General features: G+C 45.5%; 1 long non-coding RNA gene across 1 annotated transcript; it reads right to left on the reverse strand.

Annotated features, from left to right (window-relative positions):
- Positions 1 to 15,612: 15,612 nt before the first annotated feature.
- LOC123058484 (uncharacterized) lies at positions 15,613 to 17,295 on the reverse strand. The gene is made up of 2 exons (XR_006427216.1): positions 16,952 to 17,295; positions 15,613 to 16,019 (listed from the first exon to the last, which is right to left on the reverse strand). It is a non-coding gene; the product is annotated as an uncharacterized lncRNA (long non-coding RNA).
- Between the last annotated feature and the right edge of the window lie 5,066 nt (positions 17,296 to 22,361).

Raw genomic sequence — 22,361 nt, forward strand, 5'->3', positions numbered from 1 at the left:
TTTAGTTGCACTATATTTTTGGTTTAGTAAAATATGAAAATAGCTCTAAAAATAGTGTGTCAAATTAATCCACTATTCTAAGAAGTTTTACCTCAGAATAAAAATAGTTTAGTATTTGGTAAAATATATTAGGAGTATAACTAATTGTTTTGATGTTGTTTTAATCACTTTAGGGTATTTAAATATTTTATAAAGATGTTGTTACTCCACCAATAATATCCATGATTTATTTGCCACATTAAGCACATTTTAGTTTTGACTTTTGAAAACTTTAGTTGTTTGACTCGATTTTAAATTTGAATTCGAACTGTTTTTGAACCATCGCGAGATTAGTAACAGTAACCGAGGTGATGTGGCATCATTAGCGTGGAATTATTGTAGCCTAATCATCCGGGCGTCACAAATACATTCAGATATTTAATCACTATGGGATTTAGTATAATTATGATGTTCACACAGATAGAAAATGTGCTTTGTTAACAACCTTATAAAATTTGGTATATTTATTCACAAACTTCTCATTGTTGTTACTAGTACAACTTAATGTCCTATAATGCAGTGGAGGAGTTGTTGACATTCTTTTTATTTGCTTGTGTGGATCAGGAAAATGGATTAGGACCAGTGGAGGAGCTCACCTGAAGCTCGCCGGAGTAAAAAGGTATCTTCCCCCCTTCTCATTAAGGAGCTTGTCCCGGTGATTTCAATTACATATTTCATTCAGTAGGTAATACTGAACATGCTACAATTCATTGGATTTCACTTGCTAGTTGTAATGATCACTCTGGTACTGAGCCACTAAGTATTGAGCGCACAAATGTAGTCAATGTTTCCCTTTGTAGGAGCAATGCTTTTACTTGTTGTATTGGTCGAAAGGTACCCTTTTTCCTTGTTTAATTTTGCATGCGATTCATAAATAATATAGCATCATAACTGTTATTCTCTGTAGGAATCTCATGATGATGATTGCCATAAAGTGTTCATGGATGACTTTGATCATAACTGTTTTTCAGAGGGTATGGGTATGGTATTGCATTTCTTCTTTGCCTTATATGTTATTTTCTTCATGGTCGTACCTGATGACCTAATGTCAAGAGCTTTGCATCTGAATAATATGGCTAATATGTAATAACTGAGTTATAGATTTTTGATTGTGATTTTCTGTTGCGCAGGACTTCGACAAGGTGTGGCTGATCTTTGATTCCACGCAATCGAGGGAGTTCCGCAAGCTTGGATTTTGCAGATTTGCTTAGCTTTGCTGATAGTTAGGTGCACCTGGAAGCGGTCTCATTTTGACGTTGGGTTCCCTTGGTTGGTTAGATCGTGCAAGGCATCATCAGCGAGCTAGAGCAGCAGGGGGCGCTGCCAAGGAGCAACTCTAGAGTTTTCTCACCTGCCACTTGCTATGTGCCGTGGTCAGTCCACATGAATGCCTCTAACTTGGTCTGCTAGTCCAGTTTGTGTTGCTTGTGGTAGAGTCCAATGTATTCGTCGAAACCTTATTATTAAGGGCATGTTTGGTTCGTGTCCTGGCCACTTTGCCTAGAGAAATTCGGTGCCTGAGTTGAGCCTGGAGAATATGTGTTTTGTGCCTGGGCAGGCTGGCCTGGAAGTGGGATGTTTGGTTGGTAGCCTGGCCTGAAAAAGTATTAGAGAGAATATTATAAGGCTAAGAATCTATACAAGCATGGAGCTGAAAGGATCGATATGGTTGACTAGAGGGGGGGTGAATAGGCAACTACCAATTTTTAGCTTTTCTTTACCAATATTAAACTTTGCATCAAAGTAGGTTGTCTAGATGTGTAACTAGGTGAGCAACCTATATGATGCAATAACAACAAGCATACAAGCAAGCAAGGGTAGAAACAATAAAGAGCTTGCACAAGTAAAGGTAAGAGATAACCAAGAGTGGATCCGGTGGAGACGAGGATGTGTTACCGAAGTTCCTTCCTTTTGAGGGGAAGTACGTTTCAGTTGGAGCGGTGTGGAGGCACAATGCTCCCCAAGAAGCCACTAGGGCCACCGTATTCTCCTCACGCCCTCACACAATGCGAGATGCCATGATTCCACTATTGGTGCCCTTGAAGGCGGCGACCGAACCTTTACAAACAAGGTTGGGGCAATCTCCACAACTTAATCGGAGGCTCCCAACAAGACCACGAAGCTTCACCACAATGGAATATGGCTCCGAGGTGACCTCAACCGTCTAGGGTGCTCAAACACCCAAGAGTAACAAGATCCGCTAGGGATGAGTGCGGGAATCGAAAATCCCTTGGTGGAAGTGTAGTTCGGGGCCTTCTCAACCACTCCCGAGCAAATCAACAAATTTGATTGGCTAGAGAGATAGATCGGGCGGAAATGAAGCTTGGAGTATTTAATGGAGCTTGAGCAATAAATGGAGCTTGGGGAGGAAGAGGTAAGTGAGAAGGAAGAAGAGGACTCCCTTTTATAGTGGGGGCAACAATCCCGTTGCCCCCCACCAACCAGCCCCGCACAGGGCGGTACTACCGCTGAGAGGGGGCGGTACTACCACCAGGCGACGGTACTGCCGCGCCAACCAGCGGTACTGCCGCGCTGAGGAGACTTAGTAGGGAACGGACCCAAATGCGGTACTACCGCGGTGGTAGGGCGGTACTACCGCTCCTGGAACGGTACTACCGCCACTACAACCGTGACTAGTGCTGCAAAACCCGACATGAGAAAAAGACCTCTCGAATTGAGGCAGTAGGAGCCAGACTACCCAGCGGTACTACGGTAGTGGGGTCAAGGGCGGTAGTACCGCTGTGGAGCGATACTGCCGCTTGTGACCCTTCGGCCGTAGTACCACAGGCAGTGCGGTACTACCGCTGGGCGCGCGGGCGAGAGAGAAGGGATCTCTCAAATATGCTGAGGACACGGCAGATGTGCCAGGCCCCCAGCGGTACTATTGCTATGGAGCCACAGCGGTACTACCGCTGCGAAGCGGTACTGCCGCTTGTGGCTTCTCAGCGGTACTACCGCTGGGTGCGCGGTACTGCCGCTTAGACCCAGACAGAACAAGGAAGAGAGGAGAGATCTCTTCAATGGACAGGAAAAGCTCGGAGGGTGAGAAGCTGATGTGTACGTGATGATTCCACCCAAGCAAAACCCCAGCGGACCCCCTCTTGATAGTACGGTGCCCTCTAGGCAACTAGTCCACCGAGAAAGAAACGAAAGAGCTACACCGTCTTGAAATACACTCCGAGGGGAAGAAAGCGTCTCGTGCCAGGGGAGAATCTGTGAATAATTCAAAGCACAAGATTAGTCCGCAAACATGTTGTCATCAATCACCAAAACTACCTTGAGAGAGATATGCCGTAACAATCTCCCCCTTTTTGGTGGATTGATGACAACAAGGGATTTGCGCAAGGAAAAGAATTAAAACGAATAAAACTAAGAACTACAAAATATAGACGGGCTCCCCCAAAATGTGTGCACCAAGATAAGGCACGACACACACATTCGGATCAACACTCCCCCTATATTTTATAGTCCAACAACACTAAGCACAAGATATATGAGAGAAGAGAATAAACAGGACAAGCATGCATCTCAAATAAACTACAGTACTCTGAATGACATAAGTAATAAGGTAGCGATAGGGAGCATATGTCTTACACCATATGACTAGGACTTAGGTCTCACACCAAACCAAACCAAAGAAGGAACACACAAGAAAACACAAGACGACTCAAAGCACGACACAAGAAGCAAATCCCTACACTCTCTCCCCCTTTGGCAGCGAGACACCAAAAAGGGCATAGAGTGACACTACGACTCCAGGTGATGGGAGGAGGAAGGTCTCGAACATCACATCTCTGCATCTTCATCGTGGGTCGAAAACTGCTCGGCATCGGAGTCGGTCCAGTGGCAATTCTGATGAATCCAGTCCTCCTCTTCAGTGATCTGACCCTCAGACCCACTGACAACAGTTGCTCCCATCTGACGCATGAGCTCCTTGTGGCGCGTCCTGGCATGCTTCTCCGCCACATGAGTCATGTACTGACCATGAGACTCCATGCAGAAAAGCTTCTTCATCTTGCGCTTAAGCTTCTGTGCCCACGACGGTTCTGCACTAGAGGGGCCAAAGTTCTCCTCATGATCATCAGTAGCAGCCTCACCCTCGGTCCCCATGGCAGCAGCAGCAGCAGCATCAGCAGACGGACCCCCTGTGGCAGCAGTAGCAGATGGACCCCCTGTGTGAGGCGCTGTCCAGTTGTCCTTCTTCCTCAGACGCTTGATCTCATGAGACACCAAGTCTCCAGTCTCTAGCAGCACTCTGGGATAAGTCTGTGCCCAGGCCCTCTCAATGAGCCTCATGATGAATGGACCATAGATAGGACACTTGCGCTCAGACACGGCAGATAGAAGTTCAGACCACATGACATGAGAGATATCCAGGCTCTCTCCAGTGCTTGCTTCCTTCTCATGCTGACAGAAAAGGAGCATGTCCACGAGGTAAGAGTGGACCATATCCAGATTCCCGATCCGAGGGAAGAGAGTCTCACGGAATATGCGATGAAGAATGTCCAGATACGGAGACAGCTCATAGGTCTTCTTCTGAGTGACTAGGTGAACCTTCACAATGCAGTAGGGCCAAAGAGCTTGCTTGTGGGTGGATGTAGCATTGCGGTGAGGACGGAAACCGACAGGAGTCTCAAGCCCGGTATCCACCACATCAAGTAACTCCATGAAAGCCTTCCACTTGACAGAAAGCAGCTTGCCATTGGTCATCCATGTCAGAGTCCTATCGACATCCGTCCCAAGGTGGACGTGGCATAGAATTGAGCCACCAAATCCGCATCGAAATCCTTATTGAATTGCATGATCCTGAGAATGTTTAGCTGAGTGCACATCTGAAGAGCTTCGCCAAAGTACTCCGGATCCTTCTCCATAACATCAGTGTCAATGGAGCAAACATCAACAAAAAGATTCTTCTTGGCCTTGATCACATCAAAGTAGATGGCAAACTGAAAACGGTTCCAGAACGGGCGGTTGACCAAAGTGGGTTCTTGGTCCACCGCATAGGGGTTGCGGCAACGCTTCTCCCAAAACTCCTTGTTGGTCATCTCAGTCACAGTCTTCCCTTTTGGCTTGTTGGTGGCTCGCTTCGATTGCTGAGGAGGTGGAGGAACACTTGCAGAAGCACTTGCTGGAGGCGGTTGGGTGCTCGAGGAACCACCAGCAGGCTCTAAGGTGCGGTAGCGTTTTGATGTGGCACGCCCGGGGTTGATACGGCGACCTTGCTGCTCGAAACGGTCATCACCTGGAGCCAAACACAAGAACAACGCGAAACAACCAGAAAGAACGAGCATAAGCCAACAAACACAACAAAAAGATCAAGGTAAGGCAAGAGAATGATGGAAATTGGCATGCAGCGGTAGTACCGTGACCTGCCCGCGGTAGTACCGCTCCAAGCGGTAGTACCGCCCCAAAGGGAGCGGTAGTACCGCTCTAGGTCAAGCGGTAGTACGGCTTGAGGCGGATAAACAGCAGTTTCATAGCACGAGGCGGTGAAACAGTGGTTTCCTACTACCATGGTCAGATCCGGCACTACTGGCCTACCAAATTCAAAAATATCCTACCAAACTCTAATCTAGAAAGTCTAGTTGCCTTCTCCAACCAACTCATGCCTAGATTTCGCCAAAAATCTAAAGATGCAACCACCATTGCCCCTAAGAAACAAGAACTAAAAAGGAAACAAAACGAAAGAAAGAACGGGGGCAATACCGGCATCCATGGCAAGAGGACGAGGTGGGGATCGACTCCACCAAGGGAAATGGAGAGGGACGCCCCGGAGACAGAGATCCGCCGGAGCCCTCCTGCGGCGAGAGGAGGCTGGAGAGAGGAAGAGACAAGAGGGGCGAAGTGAGTGGGTATGGGGGAGAAGAAACCTCCCCCTGCCCCGACTTAACCCCCTTGTCCCGTCCCTCAGCGGTAGTACCGCGCTGGGGGGCGGTAGTACCGCTTATAAGCGGTAGTACCGCGCACCACCAGCGGTAGTACCGCCCAGCACGCCACGGCAACTAAACAGACACGGCTTTAGCTCGACGAAACGACAAAAACGGCAAACACACCAGCAAACGACCAAGACACACCTCTTCACAAGAGGGCGGTGGCCGAGGCCACCTATGTTTGAGTCAAAAGGTATGGCACCGCGAAGATTTTAACCTTGGGCCCATGACCAAAACTCGTCTTTTAAGCACAAGTGCCATCAACAATGGCTAAAGTGAAAGACTTGATCAATTTATGCATAATGGGGGGAGGGAGAGTTCATTGAGAGAACAACACTCCCCCTATGTCCATGCCTACACCTAAACTAGACAACAAGTTGAGCGTGATAGGGTGTGCGCGGGTTCAAGCAACATTGCTCGAATCAATGATATTTAGCTCATGCCTTAACTCGCGAAATCTTGCTTCATCCAAGGGCTTCGTGAAGATATCTGCAAGGTTGTCATGAGTGTTGACATAGTTGAGCTCGATCTCTCCTCGCCTAATGTGATCCCGGATGAAGTGATACCGAATCTCAATATGCTTCGTCTTGAAGTGTTGCACTGGGTTGAGAGAAATCTTGATGGCACTTTCATTGTCACACCAAAGAGGCACTTTGTCACAAGTGACACCGTAATCCTTTAAAGTTTGCCTCATCCATAGAAGTTGTGCACAACAACTACCGGCGGCAACATACTCCGCCTCAGTGGACGAGAGAGACACACAACTTTGCTTTTTGGAAGACCAACTTACCAAAGAGCAACCAAGGAATTGGCACCCTCCGGAAGTGGACTTCCTATCCACTTTGTCTCCCGCCCAATCGGAATCCGAGTACCCTACAAGCTTGAAGTTTGATCCTCTTGGGTACCATAAGCCAAAGTTTGGGGTATGAGCCAAATATCGAAAGATTCGTTTGACCGCCACATAGTGACTTTCCTTAGGTGCGGCTTGAAACCGTGCACAAATTCCCACACTCAACATGATGTCCGGTCTAGATGCACAAAGGTAAAGCAAGGAACCAATCATGGAACGATATACCTTTTGATCCACCACTTTACCATTGGGATCTAAGTCAAGTTGGCACTTGGTGGGCATTGGAGTGGAGGCCGGCTTGACGTCACTTAGCTTGAATCTCTTGAGCATGTCTTGGGTGTATTTGGATTGATTGATGAAGGTTCCTTCTCTTCTTTGCTTCACTTCGAACCCTAGAAAGAACTTCAACTCTCCCATGGAGGACATCTCGAACTTTGAGGTCATGAGAGCGGCAAATTCCTCATTGAAAGCTTTGTTAGGAGAACCAAAGATAATATCATCAACATATAATTGGCACACAAACAACTCCCCTTTGACCTTCTTAGTAAAAAGAGTGGGGTCGATTAGCCCAACTTCAAAACCACGGTCTTGTAACAACTCGGTAAGGTGGTCATACCACGCACGTGGGGCTTGTTTAAGGCCATAGAGTGCCTTATCGAGTTGATACACATGATCGGGAAAGTAGGGATCCTCGAACCCGGGGGGTTGCTTGACGTAAACCAATTCATTAATGGGACCATTAAGAAAAGCACTCTTCACATCCATTTGTTGTAACTTAAAGTTATGATGAGAAGCATATGCAATCAACATGCGAATGGATTCAAGACGAGCAACGGGAGCAAAGGTTTCACCGTAGTCGATACCCTCGACTTGGGAGTAGCCTTGTGCTACCAAACGAGCCTTGTTGCGAATGATAATCCCATGGGCATCTTGCTTGTTCTTGAATATCCACTTGGTTCCAATGACATTATGGTTCCCCGTTGGCCTTGGCACCAATCTCCACACTTTGTTGCGCTCGAAGTTGTTGAGTTCTTCGTGCATGGCATTGAGCCAATCCGGATCTTCTAGCGCCTCATAGACCTTGTGGGGTTCCACACAAGAGACAAACGCGTGATGCTCACAATAATTTGCTAATTGTCTACGAGTGCTTACCCCCTTTCTTAAGCTTCCAAGCACATTCGTCATGAGATGATCCTTGGTGGAGAGCTTGGAAGCAACCTTGGCGGCACGACGCTCTAATTCCTCCTCGGTGGTGAGTTGAGGAGCGGTTACTTGATCATCTTGAGCGCCGTCATGAACTTGTTCTTGATCTTGAACTTGCTCGGGGGAGAGAACTTGACCTTGGGCATCACTTGGTGTGTCAACACCGTCTTGAGTATGATCTTGCCCTTGGTCTTGTTCATGAGGTTGAGGGCCTTCACTTTGTTCTTCGGAAGCGTGTGGGCCTTGGGTTGGTGATGGCTCCACTTGAGTGGAGCATTGTCCTTCTCCTTCGGCCACAAGGGGTTCCTCAATGGGTAGGATGAAACCAACACCCATTCTTCTTATGGCTTGAGGAGGAATTTCATCACCTACATCACAAGTGCCACTTTGCTCCACTTGGGAGCCGTTATTCTCATCAAACTCCACGTTACACGTCTCCTCAATAAGTCCCGTGGATTTATTGAGGACACGGTAAGCATGAGAGTTTGTAGCATAACCAACAAATATGCCCTCATAAGCTCTAGCCTCAAATTTAGACAACCGAACACCTTTCTTGAGAATGAAACACTTACACCCGAATACCCGGAAGTACTTGAGGTTGGGCTTGTTACCGGTGAGTATCTCATATGGGGTCTTGTTCAAGCCCTTGCGGAGGTAGAGCCGATTGGATGCATGACACGCGGTGTTGATGGCTTCGGCCCAAAAGTTGTATGGAGACTTGAACTCCGCCATCATGGTCCTTGCCGCATCCATCAACGTCCGGTTCTTCCTCTCCGCAACACCGTTTTGTTGAGGGGTGTATGGTGCGGAATATTGATGCTTGATTCCCTCATCACTAAGAAATTCATCCAAGGTGTAGTTCTTGAACTCGGTGCCGTTGTCACTTCTTATTGTCAAGATCTTTGCATTGTGTTGACGTTGTGCTTCATTTGCAAAGTCAATGACGGTTTGTTGGGTCTCGCTCTTCCTCTTGAAGAAATACACCCATGTGTACCTTGAGTAGTCATCCACAATCACCAAGCAATACTTCCTACCTCCAAGACTATCGAAGGATGGGGGCCCAAAAAGATCCATGTGAAGGAGCTCCAAGGGCCTCTTTGAATAAATGATAGTCGTGGGAGGGTGAGCCTTCTCATGTAGCTTTCCTTCGATACAGGCACTGCAAGCACGATCTTTAACAAAACTAACATTCGTTAGTCCACGGACATGGTCCCCCTTGAGAAGACTTTGCAAAGATCTCATATTGACATGGGCTAAACGGCGATGCCAAAGCCATCCCACATCAACTTTAGCCATTAGGCATGTCGCGGTCTTAGTGGGTCGCTCCGAAAAGTTAATCACATATAGACCGTTCTCGACATGCCCAACAAAAGCTACTTTAAGAGTCTTGCTCCACAAGAGGGCCACGGTATCGATATCAAAGAAAGTGGCAAAGCCCATGATTGCAAGTTGACGAACGGAAAGTAAATTGTATGCAAGGGACTCAACAAGCATGACCTTCTCGATCGTGAGATCATGAGAGATGACCACCTTGCCAAGTCCCAATACCTTAGAGGATGAGGCGTCACCCCACTCGGCATTGGTGGGCATAGATGGAACTTTGTGCACGTCCACCACCAAGTCCTTGCTTCCGGTCATATGATTTGTAGCTCCGCTATCGAGCAACCATGATCCACCACCGGAAGCAAACACCTACAAGAGATCAATGCTTGGTTTTAGGTACCCATTTTGTGATGGGTCCTTTGATGTTAGTAACAAGGGTCTTAGGAACCCAAATAGACCATTCAATATACTCATGAAGAGAACCAACAAATTTGGCATAAACATGCCCATCACTTGCACGACATAACACATAAGAAGGATTAAAATCGCCGGCTTTGTTGGGAAGGGTGACAATGCCCTTCTTGACACTGTTCTTCTTCTTCTCCTCGGGGGCACTCTCTCCCTCCCTCACAAAGGTTTGCATGAGGGTAGGAGGTCGTTTGGTCTTGTCATTCTTCTTCTTGTTCTTGGAGTCGGGCACGTACCCAACCCCTTCCTTGGCCACACCTCCCTTTTGGTTGATCAAGAGATCGTTGAGGTTCTTCTTGCCTTGTATGCAAGTCGCAAGACCTCTCTCAAGTTGCTCCTTCAACTTAGCATTTTCCTCAACAAGATGTATATGCTCACAACACGGGTTAGTAGCATTTGCATTATCAATTAAAACCATATGAGGAAAAGTTGCTTTCTCCTTAGTTAGCTTCACTTGGAGTTGATCATGAGACTCCTTGAGACTAGCGTGAATGCCCTTCAAGGCCTTGTGGGCCTTGTCAAGTATATCAAACTCCTCTTTGAGTCTAGCAAGATCAACCTCGAGTTTGGCCTTCTCGGAATTTAGCACACGAGAAACAATGAGGGCATGATCATAATCTTTCTTTAACTTAGCATGATCAACGTTGTGTGACTCCTCAAGAGCCAAACGAAGACCACGCTCTTCCTCAAGAGCATTGGAAAGATCCAAAATCTCATCGGCATAGTCACGACTATGCCCTTCCATCTTAGAGATGGTGTCTTCGTGAGCCTCGATCATGTCATTGGCCTCACCAAGTTGTTCCAAGAGAGCAACAAAGTGCTTCTTGGATTTTCCCTTGAGTTTGCCCATAAACGCCTCAAACTCGTTAGCCTCCACATTAGCCCCCTCAAGTTTATTAATGCTATCCATTGGGGAAGGATGATTAATGATGGTAGTTTTGATGTTGGAGGTTACCTTGTTGGTGGCTTTAGCCATGAGGCACTTGGCGGTGATGCTCTCGTTGGGTGAGTCGAAGAGAGACACCCGTGACGTTGTTGCAATGGCAACAGAGGCCATGGCAACCGACTCATCATCTTCATCATCGTCATCATCCTCATTGTACTCTTCTTGCACAACCAAAGCCTTGGAGGAGTCTTCTTGGTGAAGTTGTTCTTGTTGGGGAACGACTTGGCCTTGTCCTTTCGGATGATTTTGCCACCATTGTCTTCCCTCTTCTCATACGGGCATTCCGCAACGAAATGACTCACGTTGCCGCAATTGTAGCAAGTTCTTACACATTGCTTGCCCCTTGTGCCACTCGAGTTGTTTTTGCTAAAGTTGGGCCTCGAGTTTTTCTTGCTCCAAAATTGCCTTGAAGCAAGTGCCATGTGTTCATTATATGCATACTTCGTATCTTCGGGGTTGCTCTCCTCTTCTTCCTCTTCTTCTTATTCCACGGTGAGCTTGGCCTTCAATGCAAGGTTAGGCTTCTTTGCCCGTTGAGAACGGAGCACTGCATTGTCGGCGGTCTTGTCCAAAATGTTCATGGCCACAAACTCATCCAACACTTCGCTTGAGGTCAAAGTGTGGAAGTCCGGTCTTTGACGAATGACGGAGGACATGGCCTTGTGGTAGGGCATCATTGCCTTGAGGAATTTGCGCTTGATCCAATTGTCATCTGTGTCCTTGCTCCCGTGATCTCGTAGTGAGACCGCGAGTTTGGTTACTCTCCGATAAAGCTCACGAGGTTCTTCATCTTCCTTCATTGCAAACTCATCAGCCTCATCTTGTACCACTTCATAGTTGGACCGTTGAATGCTTGCGCTTCCCCGATAGAGAGACACGACATAATGCCATGCATCTTTGGCCAAGGGGAAGGGACGAAGATGAGGTAGGTCTTCGGGTGGAATTGCATCTTGAATGATGAAGAGAGCATTCTCATTGAATTGATTGTCCGCGGCTTCTCGAGGAGTGAAGTTGCTTGGATCATGTGGATAGAAACCTTCTTCAATGATTCTCCAAAGGTTAGTGTTCACATGATTTAAATGACGTTTTAAGCGGTAAACCTAAGAATCAAAATCCTCATTTTTCACAATCTTAGGGGGAGGACCGGCATGATTCAAATGAGTGGAAGGAACCGGTCCACCATAAACAAGTGGTGGTTCCACATGGGCAAAGATGCCGGTGCCATTCTTGCCACTAGAAGAAGGAGCCTTTTCACTACTAGCTTCCCCCTTGTCGGGGATAGCATCCGACACCTTGTTGGCGGGATCACCCACTTTCAACGGTGCGGTGGAAAGTTTAAGCCCCTCAAGAAATTTAGTAAACATGCTTTCAACTTCGGTCGTCATGGAGGTTTTCAATGTCTCCAAGGCCACATTGAACTCCTCACGAGAGACCGAAGTTCCCCCATCTCCCGTAGACGAGATCAGATTCACACCGGAGTGTTCCTCCACACCGTCTACGGTATCAACCATACTCTTTGGACGGTAAAGTCCTTAATAAAGAGACGAGGCTCTGATACCAATTGAAAGGATCGATATGGTTGACTAGAGGGGGGGTGAATAGGCAACTACCAATTTTTAGCTTTTCTTTACCAAATTAAACTTTGCATCAAAGTAGGTTGTCTAGATGTGCAACTAGGTGAGCAACCTATATGATGCAATAACAACAAGCATACAAGCAAGCAAGGGTAGAAACAATAAAGATCTTGCACAAGTAAAGGTAAGAGATAACCAAGAGTGGATCCGGTAGAGACGAGGATGTGTTACCGAAGTTCCTTCTTTTTGAGGGGAAGTACGTCTCCGTTGGAGTGGTGTGGAGGCACAATGCTCCCCAAGAAGCCACTAGGGCCAGCGTATTCTCCTCACGCCCTCACACAATGCGAGATGCCGTGATTCCACTATTGGTGCCCTTGAAGGCGGCGACCGAACCTTTACAAACACGGTTGGGGCAATCTCCACAACTTAATCGGAGGCTCCCAACAAGACCACGAAGCTTCACCACAATGGAATATGGCTCCGAGGTGACCTCAACCGTCTAGGGTGCTCAAACACCCAAGAGTAACAAGATCCGCTAGGGATGAGTGCGGGAATCGAAAATCCCTTGATGGAAGTGTAGATCGGGGCCTTCTCAACCACTCCCGAGCAAATCAACAAATTTGATTGGCTAGAGAGATAGATCGGGCGGAAATGAAGCTTGGAGTATTTAATGGAGCTTGAGCAATAAATGGAGCTTGGGGAGGAAGAGGTAAGTGAGAAGGAAGAAGAGGACTCCCTTTTATAGTGGGGGCAACAATCCCGTTGCCCCCCACCAACCAGCCCCGCACAAGGCGGTACTACCGCTGATAGGGGGCGGTACTACCACCAGGTGACGGTACTGCCGCGCCAACCAGCGGTACTGCCGCGCTGAGGAGACTTAGTAGGGAACGGACCCAAATGCGGTACTACCGCGGTGGTAGGGCGGTACTACCGCTCCTGGAACGGTACTACCGCCACTACAACCGTGACTAGTGCTGCAAAACCCGACATGAGAAAAAGACCTCTCGAATCGAGGCAGTAGGAGCCAGACTACCCAGCGATACTACGGTAGTGGGGTCAAGGGCGGTAGTACCGCTGTGGAGCGATACTGCCGCTTGTGACCCTTCGGCCGTAGTACCACAGGCAGTGCGGTACTACCGCTGGGCGCGCGCGAGAGAGAGAAGGGATCTCTCAAATATGCTGAGGACACGGCAGATGTGCCAGGCCCCCAGCGGTACTACTGCTATGGAGCCACAGCGGTACTACCGCTGCGAAGCGGTACTGCCGCTTGTGGCTTCTCAGCGGTATTACCGCTGGGTGTGCGGTACTGCCGCATAGACCCAGACAGAACAAGAAAGAGAGGAGAGATCTCTTCAATGGACAAGAAAAGCTCAGAGGGTGAGAAGCTGGTGTGTACGTGATGATTCCACCCAAGCAAAACCCCAGCGGACCCCCTCTTGATAGTACGGTGCCCTCTACGCAACTAGTCCACCTAAAAAGAAACGAAAGAGCTACACCGTCTTGAAATACACTCCGAGGGGAAGAAAGCGTCTCGTGCCAGGGGAGAATCTGAGAATAATTCAACTCACAAGATTAGTCCGCAAACATGTTGTCATCAATCACCAAAACTACCTTGAGAGAGATATGCCGTAACAGGAGCCCATCAGCCCAGCCAATTATTTTAATATTATAATCTATAGGCAGGCAGCACCAGGCATGCACCAGGCATCCAGAACGGATGGCCTGGGCCAGGCTAATGGTGATGCCACGGTTGGCTCAGGCTAACGACGATTCCAGGTTTGCTCCAGCCAGGCACATGTTCGATCGTTCAGGACGTTAACCAAACAAACACCAGGAAGGTTCCAGGCGAGTTTGTGGCCAGGCACGAGATGGCCAGGGTGCCAACCAAACTGACCCTAAGTTGCTGAAACTAGGTGCAGGCATCTGGACCTGGCTCTACCAGATCTACCTACGACCCAGCGACGCAACATGGGGGTTCAGAACCGGAGTCCACCCCAGCCCGGGTGGATCAAAATCAACACGGATGGCGCTCTCGACACACAGCTCCAGGTGGGAGGCGCAGGAGGAGTTGCTCGCTCACACCTCTCCTTCATTGGCGCATGGAGCAAGCCAATCGCCGGTGTAACTGACCCCTTCAATGACGAAACTCTAGCATTGCGAGAGGGAGTGATATTTGCCCAACCGAGGGGCTTCTCGCATGTGGTAATGGAGGTGGACTGCTTGGAGGTAGCGAACCTCTGGAACTCGCATCAGTCCTAGATCGATTGTGAAGCCTATCTTTGATGAAATCAAAACAAGAGCTGCAAACTTCATTTCCTTCTCGATCCATCATGTCTTAAGAGAAGCCAATTGTTCGGTTGATCTTTGCACGAAACATGCGACTAATCTTTCAGTATGAGACGTTTGGCTGGACTCTTGTCCACCCTTCTTAGTTAGCAGCTTCTTAGATGAATGTAACCGGATCTCAATCATGCAATAGAGCTGCAAACTTCGTTTCCTTCTCGATCCAGCATGTCTTAAGAGAAGCCAATTGTTCGTTTGATCTTTGCGCGAAACATGCGACTAATCTTTCAGTATCAGACATTTGGCTGGACTCTTGTCCACCCTTCTTAGTTAGCGGCTTCTTAGCTGAATGTAACCGGATCTCAATCATGCAATGAAGCTCCTTAATTTCACGTAAAAAAGGTGCAGACATCTGACTTCGAATGTCGCTATCCAAGTACTCACTCTGTTTCCTTTTAGTCTACATATAAGATTTGCTCAAAGTCAAACTTTGAGTATGACCAACTTTGTAGGAAGAAATATCAACATCTACAATACTAATGCTATATGGTATGAAAATTAATTTCATGATGCATCTAACAATATTGATATCATACTATGAATCTCGATGTTTTTTTCTATAAACTTAGTCAAAGTTAACGAAGTTTGACTTTGACCAAATCTTATATGCAGACTAAAAAGGAACGGAGGGAGTACATGGTTTCTTGAAAATGCTAATTTGAAGATGAGTAATAAATGCTGGTGCTTAATGCCCTTCTCAAAATTAAAAGGGAGGAAATTACACTACCAACTGCACTAGAAATGAGTTCTACAAGAGTTTTGTCTTGTGTCTTGCTCGGGTCATTACTTAGGGTTATCCTTTAGTGAGGTTTTGTTCTCCCAAAGATGAGAGTTCTTTTTATCTATTTTTCATGCCATCAGATTAATTCCATTATTTGTCAAGTTCCATCCTTCTCTCGTCAAGTAGATTTCTGGTTAGTTATACATACATGTCAATGACAAGAACAACCAAATAACAAATGCCTTGTCAAGGATATTGTTACATATTTGCATCTCATACAGTAAGAACAGAACCATCAATACAAAATAAGCTTACAATGCCGAAAGTGCATCCATATCTAGACAGAAGCAACATCTACCATCGCAGAGACTGCAACTATGCAATTGCAGATTTTTTTGCTGCTCTATGTGGTAATATAACTATATAAGGACGGCAAACGGGTAGGTAAGGAGATGCCCTAGTACTTGCTTGCCATCTTGTTCGCCCTCTGGACGCACTCCAGGCTCCCCGGGTTGATGAAATCGTCCTGCAGCATGCTTAGGTGCTCACCTAGCTAGCACGCGGTACAAGTATTCTTTTTGCATCTAACAGCTTGCAGCTACAAAGTACTTTTAAGCTTTGCCTGTACAATTATAACAACAGAAAATTTGCCAAGCAGCAGAAATATGAAGGAATTGAGAAAACCCAAATAAAGTCGATGAAGTTTTCACACCTCCGCGTGGGCCTTTCCGCCATTTTATTTCAACATCAATTTTATAAGTTTTTCTTGAGTTACTTTCAGCATCAATCTTGTGTTTTAATGTTTGACAGAAACAAGGTCAATTTCTGAAACAGGTTATCTATAGAAACGAGTTTTGCCTACATCTTACACCCTTGCAGCAAGTTCAAGATTGACCCTGAGTGATACTAAATTAAATGAGGTACACCTACTTGAGTTGGGCATGTTTCCATCTCACGATCAATGGATGTGTGTCAGAACAATTGTTTGTTATTTAGACTGATGAAACAAAGATATTAAAGCTAACCCTACTCCTTGTTTTTGACTGAGTTACATATCTATTCTTAACCTATAGAAATTTTTCACAATTATTTGTGTTGCAGTGCTAAGACCTTGGTTTAGATTGAGTTTATTTTTGCCTACTGTAAATTTGACCCTTCAAATGTGGCATCCTGCACAACCATGATGACAAATTCAAGTAATGCTATATAAGAACAACAATAAAACTCAAACCCAGTGAGGACGAACATGCATTCACTATTTGGCTATAAAAACATTTGGTGCCAGGAACTTTGGCATTGTTTTGTCATTTAGCCAAAGTAGATGCCATCTTGCATGTACTCAAAAGAGGAGGAAAAATCCTAACAATCAGGGCCACAACTTTCATAAGTTGTTCGGTTTGCACATGTAAATCTGCTGCTGATGTGATCATTACTAATTTACTATTCTTTTGTTTCAGCAGAAGCAACACAACAGCCTGGTCATGTTTTGAAGAATCGCATAAAACCTCGTACCGTGGTAAGACGAGACGGGAAGGAAGAGGACGACAGACTTACCAGTGTGAAGGCATTGTACATAGGCAGGAACTCCTTCATATGGTACGCGGTTTACCTCTGCTGAGCTCGTTCACCTCCAGGCCGCCGCTCCCGCCGGCGGCAGATTCCTTCGACCGGATCGTCGCCTCAGATCCTCGCGCCACCGCCGCTGCCGCCATCTACGCAGTCACGAGAGATGGGATCGAGGGAGAGAGGGAGTGATTCTTTCTTTTATTTTTATTTTTGCGAGATGCAAGTGTCGTGGTGGTTAGGGGGAACGACTCCTAATCGAGGGATTTCAGGAGAGGTGGGGTGCGTGAGTTACGAAGAGGTTGGAACTGGAACATGATAGCGTGCAGATTAGTCCTTTTTTTCTTGCTCGTGTGGGCTAAAGGTGTACCAGTAATTTTGTAGGTATCACCTGAAATATCCTTCAAAAAACGATATCACCTGCGATTTGTTGTCAACAAATAAAATCACCTAATAAAGTATATACAACTCAAAATGGTATTTGCGGACCCGAACTACTAAAGTCGGTACTTGTGAGCCTGAACGAGCAAGATCCGTATTTGTGAGCCTAAACGACTCAGAGCGGTACTTGTGAGCTTCGACTAAGAGCAATACTTTTGACCTCGGACAACTACGGCTTGTGAGCCCGAACGACTCAAAGTGATTCTTAATGGTATGCGTGGGCCCTGACAATCCACGGTGATTCGTAGTGGTATTTGTTTGCATGGACGTGATATTTGTTTGCATGGACGATCAGAGTGACTAGTGATCGGTACCGGTATTTGTTTGCTCGGATGATCTAGAGTAATTAGTAGCGGTATTGGTGGCCTAGATAACAGAGGGGAACGAGTGGTATTGGTGGGCTCGGATGACCTGTAGTGGTACTTATGAGCCTAAACGACTTAAGTCTGACTTTTGGGCCCACAACTAGCACTATGGGTCACTCAACAGGTCATCCAAACCCACAACTACCATACCAGATAATCTTGACATACAACTAGCACAACTGGTCATTTGGTCCCTTGACTAATACTACATGTTGTCTCGACAAAATACTAACATTACGGGTCTTCCGGACCCACGGCTAGAACTATGGGATTGTTCCACCCCACAACTAGCACTATAAACCATCCAAACCTATAACTACCAGTATGGGTAGACCGCACACATGATTAACACTATGGGGTGTTCGGGGTCCAAAAGCACCACTATGGGTCACCCCGTCCGGCAACTAGCATGCACAATGAATAGTCTGGACTCACAACTAGCACTATTGGTCATCCAAACCCATAACTACCAGTATGGGTAGACCGAGCACATGATTGGCACTAGGGGAGCGGGGTGTTTGGGTCCAAAAGCACCACTATGGGTCACCCGGTCCGGCAACTAGCATGCACAATGGATAGTCCGGACCCACAACTAGCACTACTGGTCATCCAAACCCAGAACTAACAGTATGGGTTGTCCGGACCCACAACTAGCACTAACTCATAACTAACAGTATGGGTTGTCCAGATCCATAACTGCACTACAGGTCATTTGGACCATAAATACCTTTATAGGTAGTCCCGACATGTAACTACCATTGGGGGTCATCTGCTCCACGCGTCATGTGGTCAAATATCTACTAGCATGAGTCGTCCTACTCCTATCCTACTACTATCACTATCGTTCGCCTGGTCCCTTCCAGCACTATGGGTCATTCCGGCATGTTGTGACCACTAAGCAGTGGTGGAGCTTGAAGGCCAACTCTGGGCAGGCTGGGCGGGCCAAAATGGAAGAAATAGCATGTGGGCCGGAGTTATAAGGCCCAACAGTAAACAAAGTAGTGTATAAATTTCAAAATATTGGGTGGGCCATGGCCCATACGGCCTTGCTGTAGCTCCGCCATTGCCACTAAGATCGGATAGTTATTGAGTTGTACAACATCAGAGTTGCTCATATATTGCATAAAATCCATGTGTATTTAAGTACGATAGTGACTTGTATGACATCGTTAATTATGCAAGAAGCTAAACATGTTGGTCACTAAAAACTACATCAACATATATATTTGACAAATATTTGAGTACATGAGGAAATTAATCCGTCCATTCTCTCTAATACAGTACCAGATACACAACCTATATGGCCATATCGATTAGGTTCTTCTCTTCCATGTAGATCCTGAGTGCATGCTTCGAAGTTCTCCATTTTAGTTTCTCGGCACATCATGCTACTATTTGATGACGAAGCAATACATCGATGGTGGTAGTGTTTGAGGAGTTCGCTGCCACATTCACACCAATAAAAAAATTGACTGGCAGGTGAAAGATGCAACACAAGTAATCCAACAATCTCACATACGGAAACAGTCTAAAACAATCATGCATGCAATTCAAATTAAAATGTACTGTATTACACACAAAGTAACTGATGTCGCGACAAAGAAACTACAGGATTTTTCTTGTCAACAAAATGCATTTAACATCAAGTTTGCTGCCATCATGTCCTACACAACAAAGAAATATAATTACTCTAAAAGCTCCATCTGCTTGCAAAGCAATATTGGTTTCTTCATTGCTCCATGGTAGTTCCACCTTCTGTAATCTCAATTCTTTGTGGTGAAATCATATTCATGGGGCGATATTACTATTATTTTATCCACGTCAAAAAACAGAAATTTAGTCTAGATAACAAATATTTTAACATCTGAAGAAGCTTCTTTGGTGCTTACTTGTATACCACATCTGCTGTTTATGGCAGAACAAGACCTGCAAGCATAAATGCCAACAATTGAATATCCACCTTTCTCACAGTGCATTAGACGATTAATTTTGCCTCCATTCAAACATAATTCAGCTACCAATCAACCTGCTTGCAATTTTGTGAAGGGGTAGTCTTTGACTTCAATTTTGTGCCGCGAGAACAAGCCTCGAACCACACATTTTCCTTCACCTCTGAAGTTTAATAGTATACCAATACCATCAATGAAGAATCTGCAAACTGCTCACAGAAGTTTAATGGTTTCTGTCGAGAAGCAACAGTCAGATAGCGCGAGCATTGAACTGGACATACATTTTCTCTTCATGTCATAGTGAACTTGTAAGCATATTCACAAACATTACAGCATCACTACTTGTTCAGAACAATCAGATCTGAAAATAGCTGCACTAAAATGACAATTTTGGAGTCTCTGTACTCACAATTCAATAACATATTGAGAACCCATTCAAGTACGTGATTGGAAAAAAGAGCAAGTCATGTTGTTGTCTTGTTCTAGTTTTCAAATTATAACCGCATATGCATGATAGTAATCAGCGTTCCAAATTGGAATCTGAAGGAAGCAGATCACGAGTTGACTCACCAGAGTGGTAGTGCGAGAAGTAGCGTTGCATCCTCATCCTTGATCATCATCCTCCGTGTGATATGGGGGGCAGACGCAAGATCGAGCGTGTGAGGACGGCAGTGCACGACGACGAGGCCTTGTTCAGGTGGAGGTTCCCGCGAATGATGCGAACGTGGGCCAGGTCCTCGTCGTCGTCCTCCCCAGCTGAAGCCATCAGCCGCCGCCGCCGCCGTTGTCGTCATAGGGGCGGCGAGATACGACGATGCTTGTGCGACGAGTCGGCCTCCGGCTAGAACATGTCTACGTCAAAGTCACAATCCCTGACCCTCTCGCGGTTCCAGGAGACCACCGGATCCCAGTCCCGACCGCCGGGGAGTGAGGAGCCGGCTGCAGGCACAAACCTAGGCGGTGGAGCTCTTTTACGGTGATTGGAGGAAAAACGGAAAATGAGAGAATCAGGTCGGCCAAAAAATTACAGAGACTATTATACCCTTTCTATAAAAAAGTAAATCTTTAAATGATTTTCCTAGATCTAACGGCTAGAAAAATTCAGAGGTGGAGTTACACGAAATTACGAGTCGTAACTCTTCAATCACCGTAAAAGAGCTCCCATCATTAATGGTTTAGTCTGCTTAGCTCATTTATTTGTGGAAAAGTAAAAATTTTGTTATTTATGATGTTCTTTGTACTGCCATGACAGATGATGAATAAATTGAAAGTTTCTTTCATAAAAAAAGCCTGAATAAGTAAGTATTCATGTGTTAGTTTACATCCAAGGTTTCATCTTATCTTCCTTCAATCAATATAGAGGCCGGATGTATGACCACCTGTTGTATACGAGCCCAGCAAAAGTTTGTTGTGTTCAGAAGTGTGGAGGGCTTTTGTGCTTCTCGGTATTCATTGTTTGGGTTGGGAATGCGTTTCTATGTGGTCTCAGTTTCCCTGTCAGCTGGTGGCGATCTTATTCTCTTCATATCTGGGTTTCACATTATTTTCCTTAATTAAATGGACAGTTCTTTGTTTATATCCAAAAAATGGAGCAGCTCCCCTGCTCTTTTGAGGTATCGATAAATGTACGCAAGTCATAAAAGTAACTTTATGCAAATCACAAAAGTAACTTGTTTGAGGAAAATATTAATTATATGAACTCCCCATGATGGAATGTATAAAGTGAAAAATTGTAATCTTACGCTAGGTAGTGGGCATATAGCACAAGACAAAATATATACGCTGCTTATGATGGAGCTTGACGACGTTGCATGTGAGTCAAAGAGAGAACAAATTAAAGGACAGTCTCGCCACCTTTATTCTCAAGTCTCAACAAAGAACGAGATTTCTAGTGTACAGTAGTGGTTCCAATGATGGTGACTAGAAATATTCCTAGCAACACTGAATGCCTAGTTCCCTTTTAAGTGATTTTATATCTGATTGGTCATGCATTAATCATACTCTGTCCCGCAGGTCGTTCTCCTTTTTCTGTTGTTATTTCTCCTCTGTCTTGCATTGTTCTCTACCTTCTTAATCTGTTGATATTTCTTTTATGAAGAAAGGTCCGAATCTATAATAAAGTTCATGGGAGGTAAAAAATCTTCAACATAATGAAAATTATACCGAGGTCCCTATACCACCGAATGACCGCACATGCTCCTAAGGACTAACACCTTGGAGCCGCAATCAACGCCGTTGAACACTTGAATCGATTTGAAGCACCCTTACCTCGCTGCCCCGAAGGCCCCAAGGAAAGGATTTTTTTTTCATGTGTGTTTTATCTTTATTTATTCTTTTTCCTTTCCTTTTTATTTTTTTAAATTTCAAAAATATTAAAAAATTGTTTGCTTTTTATAAAACTGCTCAATTTTTTTAAAAAAATCGAAATTTAAAATATTAAGAATTGAAAAAATAAAAAAGTTTGAATTTCAAATAATGTTCATATTTTCCATAAAATATTTGCGTCTTCACTTTTTTGGAATTTATGACAATTTTTGAATTTGCAAACATTTTGTCGAATCCATTAACCTTTTTTGAATTCAAGAACAATTTTTTAATTCCTGATTCTTTTAAATTAGCGGTTTGTTAAATTCATGAAGTTTTCAG

The sequence above is a fragment of the Triticum aestivum genome, chromosome 3A (assembly GCF_018294505.1).
Source record: "Triticum aestivum cultivar Chinese Spring chromosome 3A, IWGSC CS RefSeq v2.1, whole genome shotgun sequence".
NCBI classification, from domain to species: Eukaryota; Viridiplantae; Streptophyta; class Magnoliopsida; order Poales; family Poaceae; genus Triticum; species Triticum aestivum.